This window comes from Grus americana, chromosome 1 (genome assembly GCF_028858705.1).
Source record: "Grus americana isolate bGruAme1 chromosome 1, bGruAme1.mat, whole genome shotgun sequence".
Taxonomy (NCBI): domain Eukaryota; kingdom Metazoa; phylum Chordata; class Aves; order Gruiformes; family Gruidae; genus Grus; species Grus americana.
In genome coordinates this window covers 44,183,081-44,196,844 of record NC_072852.1, presented here as the reverse complement: position 1 = coordinate 44,196,844, position 13,764 = coordinate 44,183,081, and the positions used below count along the sequence as shown (strand labels likewise).

General features: G+C 42.2%; 1 protein-coding gene across 6 annotated transcripts in view; it reads right to left on the bottom strand.

The window, feature by feature from the left end:
• The window catches only part of SYT1 (synaptotagmin 1), a 359,821-nt gene extending 349,896 nt beyond the window's left edge, over positions 1-9,925 (bottom strand). For 3 of the 6 annotated variants that reach the window (XM_054811286.1, XM_054811280.1, XM_054811268.1), the window contains exon 1: positions 9,613-9,924. The gene's annotated coding sequence lies outside the window, so the exon portion shown is untranslated. Of the gene's footprint in view, positions 1-9,612 lie in introns of all 6 variants that reach the window. The other 3 variants (XM_054811263.1, XM_054811261.1, XM_054811274.1) reach the window with 2 other exon arrangements.
• Positions 9,926-13,764: the final 3,839 nt, after the last annotated feature.

Here is a 13,764-nt window from a genome sequence, read left to right as displayed (position 1 = left end):
GAGAAAGTTGCCCACCATACACTAGGATGTTTGCCAAAGAAATAAAATACTGGTTTTGACTTTTCCCCATGTGTGCAGGCAAGAAAGCAGCCTACAAAAACAAGATAGGTTTAAAAGCCTACCTAGCTATCCTAAGTGATGGTGACAATAAATGAGTTTATATCTTGCTTTCCAACTATAAGTGCTTTGAAGAAAAAAAGAAATATCTAAATTTCTAGGATCTAATTCAGCTCATCTGATAAAAGGAAATATGATTTACTGAGAAATACGTTAACAAGAATTCTGGTCTAAGCAAGCCAGAATTGGATGTACAATATTAGGCCAAGTCCAATGGAAAAACTAATGTGGCCTGAAGCAGCTGCTTTGTAACAGGAAACAAAATTTCAGCATGTGTCCATTGCAGGCTAGCTCTGTGCACTTTATCTAGGAAAAAACCCATTTATTTACTACCATTGCAACTGATAGCTATTGTACTTGCTTTTACTGTATCTACATTTGCAAGGATATTGGCCCCTACGGTGAATATACTTATTGCACCTTAGTCTTAGAGATTAACTTGCTGCGACTAACTAGCTAACATTGCTTCCATCTCCGCTATGCAGGGATTACGCAGGATATCATCTTTATCTCGGTACCTACGTGTACAGAGTTTTTGCCCATCACTGAACAACATACAGCCCCTCCACTTGCACACTTCACTACTAATCCTTTAGTTCCTTTCACTCCTGCTAGTTTCACGTGCATACAGAAGACTTATACACCCAATAATAATGGGGCAATAGCTTTAAACTAAAAAAACCCAACTTGAGTAATCAGAGTCTATAGACTTGTTAATGGTCTTTAAGGGTGAGAAAATTTCAGTACATTCCCCCACTATTTTTTTTATAAGCACTACAACATGACATAAACACAATTCTACATTTACAATACACCTCTCGAACTTTGTACTTAGAATCTATTCACCACAATTATCTCTAAGCCTGATTGAAGCAACTACCTTTAAGTATCTTACCAGCACTACAGCTGTAAGTAGAACAGGCTGAACTAGTATTTATCACAGTTTAAGGATAAGTGCTTACATTGCCTCATCAGCATAACTCCTATAAGCTATTCAAAATCAATACATTTATCCCAAAATGACCCATGAAATAGCCAATAGCCTAAAGGAAGATTAAAAACCCCTTGAATAATTTGTTAACTATAACAATCTGAATGTGTCTTCAACTAGGCTCAGTACTCACTGCATCCACCTATGGCCTTCTGTCCACCCTTGTGTTCATCCTTTCAAATTCACACATTCACCTACTTAAAACACCTAAAGCCAATACTGCAAACTATGCTAAGAGGTTGGGTTTTTACCTCTCCAGAAGAGATTACTTTTCTTCATCACAAAAAAACCCCGCAGAAATAAGTGGGAGAAGGTAGTAACACCACAGACTAAGTGATGCCAGGTGATAATCCCTTCCAGCAAATAATTTAGCTTTATTCTGTGAAATCAGTTAACACCACTGAACTCAAGCCATTTTAAGATAAAAGTAGTTGAAGAGCAAAGCCATTCTAAGAGCCAGATTTCAACCCAAAGGAAATTAAATGCTCACAGTTTCATGTTAATACTAAAAGGAAATTCAAAAAGCTGTAACTAGAGTAACATTAACAAGTTCCATTAAAATTGTGTCAATTTTTTTTCTTTTCACCCACACGCAATACATACATTTTGGAATCCTGTTGATGGGTACAGATATCCATGAGCTACCTGGAAAGGCAGAATAAGGTTTTGGCTTTAGGAATAGGTTTGAACCCTTCAGTAACAGTGCAGACAGTCTCTACTGTGGCTGCAGAAGTCTGGTTCATCACCTTTAATGGCCATTTGCCTGTTTGTTGCTGTGGAAGCCAATTGAAACTACATGGACAAACAGTGCTCAGTTCAAAAGTCTGAGCTGATGCGGAGATAAAATATTTATTATTATTATTCTTCTAAAAATACTGATTTGCATAGCGAGTTTTATGCCTTGCTCACCTATAACAACACAGAACTTCCATCAATATTTATAAAGAATAATTTATTCTAGAGTAAACAGCTCACAATTATTAGCCAGTGTATGATTTGTAAAGCAAATATTTGCATATCAAATATTAAAGTAGGTCCAAGTCATTATTAAAAGTGGACATATATTTTGAAAATAACAGATGCAGGAAAGAACTATAGCACGTGACTTCAGGTGGTTTTGTCCCAGATGATTTTTCTTGAAGTTTTCACTTTTAGCATCTTCTCAGCAAGCTAAGAGAGCACTAAATATAATATACATTAATACAGAAAACAAGCTTTCAATCCTATTATGTAGGATTTACAAAAATAAAACAAATATACAAGATAAGAGCAGCGAAGGCCTTGCGCAGCTACAGCATCTAATGAAGAAGCAACCGACCTCTGTCAAGGTCACATGGAGATTTCCTGGTGTTTGTCTGCTCTAACTAGCAGCTGAGTAAGCTAAGAAATCTCAAAGTAAGAAAGCCGAATCTGAAGAGCAAGTGCAAGGTAACTCCTTGTTATTAGTATTTGAAAAACAACTATGATGAAATTAAAACTATAGAAAAGATAAAAAGGCATCTACTGGGAGACTTTTCCTGAGGAAATATTAGTATGTCCCAGATAAAGTTATCCAATGCAACAGTTTAACAATCACATCTTTAAACACTTGGGCTGTTAGAGAAGAGGTAAACTTTAATTTCAGGATCCAGAAAGCCTGCAATTCAACCATCACTCCAGTCAAAAACATGTTTGTCTTCCACCCTCGCCTGGACTACCCAAGGACATATCTTTGGCTATTCAGCAGGAGGACCCTCTCAAAGATAACTCTTACTTGCCACTTCAGTAGAGCTGTATCCCTCTCGTAAGAGACACCTCTTGCGTTACCAACACCACCAATTAGCCAACTATGGCTTGGCACGTGGAAAGAGGACACAGAAGATTCTCAGCAGGACAAGTTGATCCTGGTGCAAAGCAGAAGCCCGACAAGGTTCCCTGGTTCAGATGCCAGGCACAAGGATCGCCACTTGCAAGGCCAGGTGCAGAACAGGTTTGGCAACACAGTCCTTCAGGTACCATCGGACTGACGGGCGTCTGTAGACTAATTAAGGGCAGGCCATACTGATGGGACACATGATCTTGGTCCTCTCACATTTGAAAGAGTAACTGGCATTCACTTTTTCAACATAATTCCTATTAACAAGCATAATTTGTGGTTTTAAGACACATCAGAGGAACAAAACAAATGGAAGGAACAGTTATCAGTTTCAGTGGGCTTTAAATCAGGTCTCAAAGATTAACACCAGTTAGATAAATAAGCAGAAATTGCTTGTCCGTAAAGTGGGACAAAATAGAATTATAACATACAAGGGCAGCTTAAGAAAAGCTCAGACAGAACCTCTTCACACTGCAAGAATAACATGTCACAACACCTTTTACAAAAAACACGATTTAATCCAAGAGACTCAACGAGAGTTTATGGCAGCAAGTTCAATGGGTTGGTGATTTTAAGGCCAGGAGGACAGCTGATTATCTACCCTGTTCTCATGGATTAACACAAATTGGAAATCCAGCAATTTCTACATCAAATCTAGATCTTGTACCTGGTCTAGTTGAAAGGAAATTGTGATCTCAAGACTTCAAGTAGAAAGGTGTCACCTCCTCAGTAAGCTGGGCCATATGCTTGCTACTCCGATAGACAAAAAATTGATACCTTATTTCCAGTCTGAGTTCCTGTAGTTTGTAAGCCCGCCCAGGCTCAGGCATGAACTTTTACACACCAGAGCACAATTTAATACCAGTATTTTCACTGTATGGGAGTGAAGGAAGCTCTCAGCACATACAGCTTTCCAAAGAGAAACGCTAAGCTTTTAGGTGTCTCATGAAGAAGCAGATTTGGCACATCCCAAATGACACAACTCCTGGGTCCCTTCTCTGAACTAATTCTAGTCTTCCAGCATCCTTTTTGAAGTTGGGCGCCTTCCCTACTCTCAACATTTCAGTGCTTACAGCTGCATATGGCTTCTCTGCTCTTTAAATAATGACAGATGATGTTCCTTGGATGTAATCCCCAAGTCTTTTCTCAGAGCCACTCTTTAGAGGGAAATCACGATATTTTTACTCGAAGTAGGCAAACGTATTAACAGTTCACTTTGTTAAAACACCTATCCAGATGCAGTAGGATGAGAAACCAAATGAAATCAGTCTATAATAGCACTTTTCCCAACTTTATTTATTAAAATTGGCACAAAAAAAAAATCAGAAGTATTCTCATGCATATGGATTTTGTGGTTTATTCCAGATCATTGTTAAAGGTAATGAATAGAGTTGGAATAATGGAGATGGCAATTCCCCACACACTCTCTCTTCTGCAATCTATTAAGTAAAAAAATTTTAATCTGTTCACACGGACAATGGTGTCCTTCTACAGTATTATTTCTTACAATCAGAACATCACCCTAAGCTAAATCAAATGCCTCAGTGAAGTCAAAACACAACGCTTACAATTTCAACAAGAAAGAGTCCTTTTTTATTAAAAAAGCCACTTTCAAAACTATTTTGATTGGGATGTATTACACTATCGATCTTTAACCCTCAACTATTCACTAATAGATTGTGTCTTCTATCAAAACACCACCACTGCACTAAGTTTGCCTTAAGTTACCACATTTAGCCTTTAAAAAAAAAAACTAATAGTAATTATCACATATTCTTCTAAAAATTCCTCCAAACTCTAGGATTTGATGATAGAAATCAAATAGAAATCAATGATTAAAAAGAAATACTCTCCATAGCTTTGGAAAGAACTAAAAAAATTTTTAATTAAAACTACACATCACAAGTGGCCATTAAGTGCTCCAAATAAGGAGAGTTAGGTCTACTGTCCACCTGTCAATGATGTATGTGTACACATTTTCTAGAAAAAGTATTACTGTTAGAGACAGTGTCCTGAAACAGATAAACCATTTGTCAAGGAATCTCTATTTCCACAGTACCTTCCACAAAAGCGCTCCAATTATTTGAAGCTGCCATATCTACATGGTTATTCAAACACGTGGAGATGAGGGAGTTTGCAGGCAATCTTTGTGTCTGAGCCAAGCTGGGTGATGGTTACCAGTTTTCCCATATTGCAACTGATACACTGATTTTCAAACACACATGGAAAAACAATACCCTCAAGATAAAGGTACAAAACAGAACTTGTAAATGGGTTTTTAATCAACTTCATTAAGTCATCACTGAGCAGCTTTGAGGCATGTATCCTCATGTATTTGATAAGCTCATGTATTTGAGGCACTGTACCACCTAGTCACTACAACCATGGCTACAGTATTAAAACTACTACAGTACATTTGGCTACTACCAAAAATCCTGAATAATGCCTGGGAAACTTATGGAGAGCATCACTGAAGTAACCAAATTGTTTTTAGCTACTTCTAAATAAAATTTTATTTTCCTGAAATATTGTATTATTTAATTATTCAGCATTGATAAATAACAAATTGTTTGTTTGGATAATTTCTGGTGACACTTTTTAAAATTTGTATGGTGTTCCATTTAGAAGAACCATATAAATATTAGTAGTTTATCAGGTAACTACACCACACAGGAAACATTCTAGATTTACTTTGTGTTTCAATACATTTCTCCTAGCATCTTTAGGGATGGCAAGAAAAGAAGTGGGATCCTGAGTTGGCAAATCTCTGAGAATTTAAAAGATGGCAACATCACTCCCTCTAGGATGGAGAAGGAGAAGTGTTCAGTGCCTGCTGTTCTGGGGAAATACTTCCCGATTAGTAGTGATAAGAAAACAGATTATGAAAAATAATCAACTCTCTTATAAGCATTTATAGTGAACGGAAGACCCATGAAGTGCTATTCATTAAGTCACTGAGGGGAAAAAAAAAATAGAAAAGTCAGCCTCTAAAACATATTAGACATCTGTCAAAAGTAATACTTAAGGAGACATTTTTATTGTAACTCCCATCTAGCTTTTGGTCATTATATGCCTCAGGGAAAAAAAAAAAATTTTTTTTTTTATTTAAACCAGACAACTTTTTCTACACGCTGCTTAAACAAATCACTTTGCTAGTCCGCACAGTCCCTGAAAGAGATTGCCTGTAGCCTGCTCTTATCCTCTCACCAGAGGAAATCATGAAGAGCCCCTGTTAGTTGTCCTCCTCCTCCTAATGCATTCTGCTTTGGTATCTGGTGTTTCTATAAGAGATATAACAGTATAACCAGCATTTCCTAATCCCCTCTCTTACTGGGGTGTATTAGGAAGGAGTAAAACCTACTCTAGCAAAGAGGACATTTGTACATAACGATCCTGAAAATATTTGTTAACATAATGCTTTGTTTATTCAGTCCAGCAAACGCTTTTATTTTAACCTTAAGTATCTTCAGTAAATGTCAGCAGTAAACACAAATTCATAGTTGGCTAACAAGCCTCCCTTATGTGTATTTCTAATTAAGCTTCTTCCTAGATACCGACTAATGTTTAAAACAAACATTATATTGAGAATCAAAGTAAATCAAACGACGAAGTATTTCTCTTTGTGAAAATGCACATTTATGTGGGCATCACGAGCCGAGAGAAGGAGATCATGGTATTCATACGTAATAATTCCTCCATGCTTTTCTTCTGGATATGTAGAAATATTTTCTTGTCCTTTTCAGTTGTATTGCAAACTTTGATGTCTCTTCCACAGCAGAAGTAATACAAGGTTGCGTGCACTCTACTTCGAACGCAGATCCCAGTAAGAATTTATCTGTGTGTTTAAATGCGTCTATAAATATAAAACCACACACATTCATACATAAGTATTTTTAAAATTGTAATCAGACTGCTGAATGACAAGAAAAGACTGTGATATACTAAATAAGAGCTTCATTTTCATGTGAGGAAACATCAATTAACTGAGTTATGAACGGCTGAGTGGCTTAAAAACTTCTGCCAAGACCCTAAGCTGCTGCTCCTTTTTACTTATTACAGCCAACCCTGCCAAAAGACCATAAAAATTGATTTTATGTTTCCGGTCTCTCCATGCTAGCTGAAAGAGTATAGATTTTTTTTTTTTCCCTCTAGGTTTCTGACAAACAGAACCTTCCCTTATCTCACACCTTCTCAACTACCATGCTAACTGACGCTGAACATCTTCTGGGCTCTTATATCTGATTTAAGTTATGATTAGGGTAAGAGAATGTTTCAGATTGTTAAATCAAACACTGTTTTGTATCTATGGTTTTAAAGGGCTTCTCTCAGTGTTACAGAGAAGGCTATATCCCACTTGCACTGCTATGCCATACATGGTAAATGATTATTTTTCACATTTATTCTGGGGAAGTGTTAGAACTGCACTGTTCATCTGTGAGCTACCTCTTTAAATTCCAGTATCAATCCTTAAAATGGATTTAGCATCTTTTGCATCAAACATTAATAAGGCTCACTTAGGCACTCTTAATGTGAAGGAAAATTGGGCTTGTATGAAATGGCTACACTGGAACATTTCATGCTTTTGCAAGTGCAGGAGTATGATTATTTCCTACAGTATGTCATTATCTTCTGCCCTGTGGTTCTTTTTTAAATTATCTTTTCTCACTCAAGCTGCCTCCACTATGTTTTTAAGCTATGTAGTTTTCAATTTATGAATTGCATGCATGCAAATTTTGAGCAACTATACCACAAGTCAAGTAATAGACCACATTAAAGTATATTCCCCTCAGACACTACTAATAGAACTACAATTCCAAAAAGCTTGGAAGAAAAAAAGATACATATTCAACACGCAAGACATAAAATCAGGTCATTTGTTTCCAAGAGAGACAGGAAAATACTATTCTAGACATGTGGAATCTCCTTACACTTTTCCTGAGCAGGTTTATTTAAGCATGGCAGGAGATGTCATTTCCTATCCTCACAAAGCAAATTAGTTTGCTGCCTACTTGTCCTTGTACCAAAAAGCTCCCCCCCTCCTCTTCTCAGGGTGACTCCTAAAACAATTGCTCATCTGTAACTCTGGATGTTACTCCTTACCCACCAGGGAAAGGAGTCTCCCCTTGGGTCTACAACTATCATCTCCTGTTTCTTAGGGTGAAGTAACTCTCTCGGACAATAAAGCAGTTTAAACAGCGCGTAACAGATTAACACACAACACGGATGGCACACTGCATAGCCGCTCAGAAGATCAATATTGCCGCTGCTGATTAGTAGTCTAGTTGTGGTCTACAACATGTATGTGTATCTAAAATTACTCTACTGACCTTTGTACAGAGAATATTATTTCAGAGACAGTGAAATATTATTGCACTACAGCATTTTGCATTGAGTTTACAAGGTAATAAACACAGAGCTCCTTCTTCTTCACCCGCAAATGGCTATTAAATAAGGAAAATAAGACTTGACATCCCCCGGACAATCAAAAGAAATGATTTATTTGGATGCTAACATCTGTCTCGAGATTGTGGCCAAGTGCTTTTCTGTGCTCATTTAGGACTCCACTTGGAAAGCTTTTCAGTTACATTTACCTAGAGATTTCTCTCCACCACTTCCCATCTGACAGAAATCACTCAGCTGGGTCTGATGAATAATAGCAAAAGGCAGCTTGTATCAGAGATGATTGAATTACACATTGTTGAAAGTGCCATAAAGGCTCATTCCAATGACTACATTTAATTTACTTACTATACTGACTACCAGAAGCTGGGAACCGTTTGATATCTTTATTTCAGAAGACTGGAAACAAAAGAAATATTAGCATTCTTCGCCACTTTCTTACTACTCTACCTAGTAGAGTTTGATAAGCGAAATTAACTTTTAAACAGAGCGCTGATCCTCTACCCATACCGTGTGCGCATATGAACCACACCATAACACACCCGAAATCAAAGCAAGGCAAACGGTATTAAACAAGATGAAGGAAATAATGTCCGAGGACACAAAATGAAATTGCACGGAAAGAAAACGCATTAGCTTGACAGCCTTCTAAGTAATGGAGGAAAGGCTCTTTGTAAATGGATACAGAAATTATTGGACGCTGCCCTGCGGGCAGGAGGAGAGGTCAGCGCTCGGGGGCCGGGGGAAGCACACCGGCGTGCCCCCCTGCCCCCCCGCCGGGACAGACCACCCTGCCGAGGGCGCGGCGGCAGCAGCCAGGGGAAACCCGGAGAAACAAGTTGGCCCGGCGGCCACCTCGACGCTGGCTCCGGGCAGCGGCGGGGAGGGATGGAGGGCAGGCGGGCGGGCAGGCGGACGGCGCCCCGCTCCCGCAGCCGGGGGGCGACGGCGGAGCACGGCGGTGGCGAACCACCGCGGCGGCGGGGGGCTCGGGCGCCCCCTTTGTCTGAGCCCCTCCCCCCCGTAACCACCACCTCCCCCCCTCCCCGCCGGGAGCACCCCGGGGGCGGGCCCCCGCCCGCCGGCAGCTGCGGGCAGAGCCGCTGGGCAGGCGGCGCCGCCAGCCGCCCCCGGAGCATGTGCTCTCCCCCCCGCCCGCGCAGCGGGCGCCCCCGCGCCCGGCAAGCCTCCCCGCCCGAGGCGACACCGCCCGGGCGCGGCGGCGGGCGGCCCCGGAGCGCTGCCTTACCTGGCAACCGGGGCGGGCGCAGCCGGCTCGTCCTTCAGCCTCTCCCCGCGGCGGCACCAGGCGCGCCCGGGCCCCTCCCGGGGCGAGGCTGCGGTGCACGGCGGGGTGCGCGGCGGACCGCCCCCGCGCACGGTAGGCAGGCTGCCCCAGCCCCCTGCGCTCGGCGGGCTGGCGGCGCGCCGGGCGTTAAGTTTCAGCGGCGGCGGCCGCCGGCGGGCAGGGCAGGGCAGAGCCAGGCAGGGCAAGGCGGGCGGGGAGGCGGAGGCGGCACGGGGGCTGCGCGGCGCCGGGAGCGCCGCCACACTGCAGCGTCTCCAGGAATCCCTCCCGCGAGAGGCAGCCCATCACCCCCGGCCCGCCGCCCTCATTGGCTGGGGGGCGGGGAGACGGGCTCCGCCAGCCAATCGCCCGGCGCCCAGCATGGGTGGAGCCGCCGCGCCGGCCTCGCCCATCCCGCGGCCGCGCGGTCCCTGTCCGCCCCGTCGGGCGGGGACGGCAGCGGCGGGCGGGGGAGGATGAGGAGGAGCAGGATGAGGAGCATGAGGATGAGGAGGGCATCCCCGCGCATGGCGGCCAGGGCTGACACCGCAGCCCCCGGGGCTGCCGCGGGGACGACGTCGGGCGGCACGAGGCGCTGTGCCACCGACACAGCGGCCGTCGGGTGACCCGGGTGCCCCGGGCAGGGCGCGGCGCTGGCCCCGGGGCGGCGGGAAGCGGAGGCGGCGGCGCCCCCCGCCAGGCGCTGCTGCTGCTGCCCCCCGGTACTCGGTACTTTCAGCGAGCCTGCGGTGCGCGGCCCTCCCGCTGCCGCGGGCCCGCGGGCAGCCCGCCTCGGGCAGTCGCGACTGAGCGGTGCGTCGTAATTGGCGTTGTTAGGCGAAAGCAGACTGAATGGCGTGTTCAGGTAAGGGCGTGCAAGGGTTAACTTAATTCCCTTGATCCATCCACTCTGAACCGGAGCTTTGATTAACATTGGTCTGCAAAATGTAACTGTAACAAATTCAATTAAGGGAAGCACATTTCTTCAACTTTTAATTAGATCTACCCTATTTGTCTAATGTTTAATATAACATAAAAAGCTGCTCAGGTTCCAGAGGGAGATGGAAACAGATTTAGATGTAAGTTTAGCTTTTAAAAACACAGCGGGCTAAAGTTCTTTGTTCCTCAGCATATATTATTGTTGCATCTATACCCTCAAAGGCACAGGAGGAAAACATAATTTTATCTGCAAAATTGTAAAAATAGTAGTGTGGTATTTATGTAAGAGTTTCCCATAACCCTTAATTGGTCACAGGGTACCAAACATACAGGTTCTAGCCCAGGCTTGATGCACAGTAGTACAGGATGCTGCTGAATTTCACTTGGTTTAAGAGAACTTAAATAGTTAGGTGTTCCACAACCATTTAGTTCGTTTCACTTACTACACGAGAGTGAAAGTTATCTAAATGATAGCTTAATATGATAAATAGCAAATGTTGGCAAAGAGAGGAGCCCCTATGCCATCGTTAGCAGGTAACCAGAAGCTCCCCGGCACATCCCATAAGTGACTTCCTATGCCTTCAACAGAATGTAGTCCTGCCATTCCCCACCCATACTTTTGCGGTGGGATTTGATCTGAAAATCACAGCCCTTTCCCAGTCCAGTTGAAATACACATTTTCTGATCACGTCAGTGCTGGACATGTATTCTTACGTCTGTTAATCACAATATGAGATTTTCTTGTGTGAGGACATTAGGTCATGAGAGGGAAAAGGGAAAAGGAAAGCAAATAGCAGCTCTTGCTAAGCTACGGAAAGGAGGAGTCACCGTAATTTAAACTGCATATGCAGAAATGGTCACCTGTGCCCAGATTACCCTGTACGATTTAAAAATGTGTCTGTTTTCTATCTCCCGATACAATAGATATCAAGAACTATTTTCTCTAGGATCATTTATCTGGTCAGTTTAAAAAACGACACATTTCAATGCTAATAATTATGAGGACCTGATGCTGTGTTCTTAACAGCCACACAGCCAGAAGTCTGTGGGAGTCTGGCATTCGCAAGGCATGACACATCGTACCCTGTCTTAGTATTTGAGCAAAGACAAGAAACATCTTTTAAGCCCAATGGCTCTCTCCTTAGTGTAAGGAACAGAAATGCTGTCTAGCAGTAGCCCTGAAGAGTATACCATCACTTTCTCACTCTCTTACTGTGGTAGTACATGCATGATTTTTCTGCTAGGTTAAAAAAATAAATAAGAATAAAAGGGCAGGTGTGGTAGGGGCTAGGAGGGTAGTGGGAGAGATTTCACCTAATCTTTTCTGAACTTGGTAGTTTGCAATGGAGAAATTGCTGCAAAAGTTGCATTGCTTCTAGCAGACATACTTCCTTCGGTTCCTTTCAGGGCCAAAAGCTTATTCATACAGAAAGAGGTCTCCAGTCCTGTGAGCAACTTTTATTTCTCTACTGCATCCACAAGGAAATAGTCGTTACTGTCTAAGCATGGTAGTTAATTAAACCGAAGGAAGCTGTGAAACTTGAGGGATGACATACATGTCCTGAATGGGCAAGGATGTCCTAGAAGAGCTCAGGAGCTGTTTGATGAATGCTTGGAGTGCTAGGCAAATGCTAGTCACTAAACTCACAAAACACAGATCGTTGTATTTATTATTATTATTATTGTTATTGTTATGTCTTCCACAGTTGTGTTAAGGAAAGAAGAAGGTATCCTATCATGAGAAAAAAAGGAGAAAAATGCAAAGCCAGAAGAAATGATGTTCTAAACCTGAGGCCTATTTTGTTTTGTTTTGTTTTAATGTGCATTAGTACCTCAAAAGAGAATTTTAAACGGTGTCTACCATTCAGAAGTTCCACCAGGAACCTGCTAAGTACAAATGAAGAACTAGACTCTGTTATATCCTTCATATCCCTTGTTTTTCATTTAGACTTTGACTGAGCCAGAGATACAGGAGCATCTGGGAAGATTCTGAATAAAAAAGCAAGAGCAGAAATGATGCAATGTTTGTCTTTGCCATTTTTATTTTTTACTCTCTGTATACTACGACTTCAAGATAAAACCTCAAGATTAGAAAGCAATATGAGCCATAAAAACTAGGTTTTGAAAGTAAAATACTCCTGCTTGCTCCATAAAGAAGGAGAAAGCCTGGGCCAAAGCCAATGAAACCGAAATATTCCCAGGCCTGTCCTGGCAAGTTTTATGGCATATAAAGAGCAGATACTAGAATGACAGTCACTGAACTGAGGCAAATTCAGGAGCCACAGCAGTTGTAGCACATCAAAACCAGCAGTCGGGGCTCTGGCTTTGGGCCCAAGGTTTTCTTTGCGCATCAGCCTTTGTGTGACCAACTATCACAGCCACCACAATTAAATGTACAAGATGGGAAGTCAGGCAAATCATGAGGGAAAATCAGCAGCAGGTGAATGAGTAAATGATGCTGGTGGCATGTTAATTTACTTTTCAGGCAGAGTTCAGAACTGTAAACTAACAGGGATTGAACTGTGACCATCACGATGGAATTATTCACTGACCTTGTGTTGTACAAGATCACAGGTACCTATTTTTAACAGAAAGATTCTTTTACTTTGTTCTTCATTGCCATATTATTTTCTTCCTGTTTTTCTTTTGTTTTGGTCTTTTCTATCATCAAGTTTTTTATTTTGAGAGTAGTTTGTATGCCTTAAGACAAAGGAATTGGCTTTTGCTTAGGGAGATGGGAGAAATGAAGTTCCGACTGTATGAGTTCAAGCACACATTTCTGAAACTTCTTTTAGCAAATGAAACACCCGTTGTCGATTGTTTTTTTCCCCAGTTGGCTGGGAATCCAAGGGCTGGTATGTACAGCTGAAAATTAAAAACTCAGAATCCCATTTTAGGGCACTGTCATCCTACCCTTGATTTCAGTGAATTTTCCACAGCATATACCGGGTGATGATGATGTATTTAGAAGGCAAATTCTTAGTCAGGAAGCCAAGCCTCCATCAGGAGAACATGAAAGACATGAAAGCAAAGTGAGAAAGCTAGGTCCCAAAAGTGAGAATTAACCTTCAGTAAAATGAATAAATACTGGAGTAACTATTTAGCTGTACACAACTAACAAAAGCGTCATATGAAGTAACTCTTTGAAGATGGTTTTTGGAGCAAGGTGTGAGA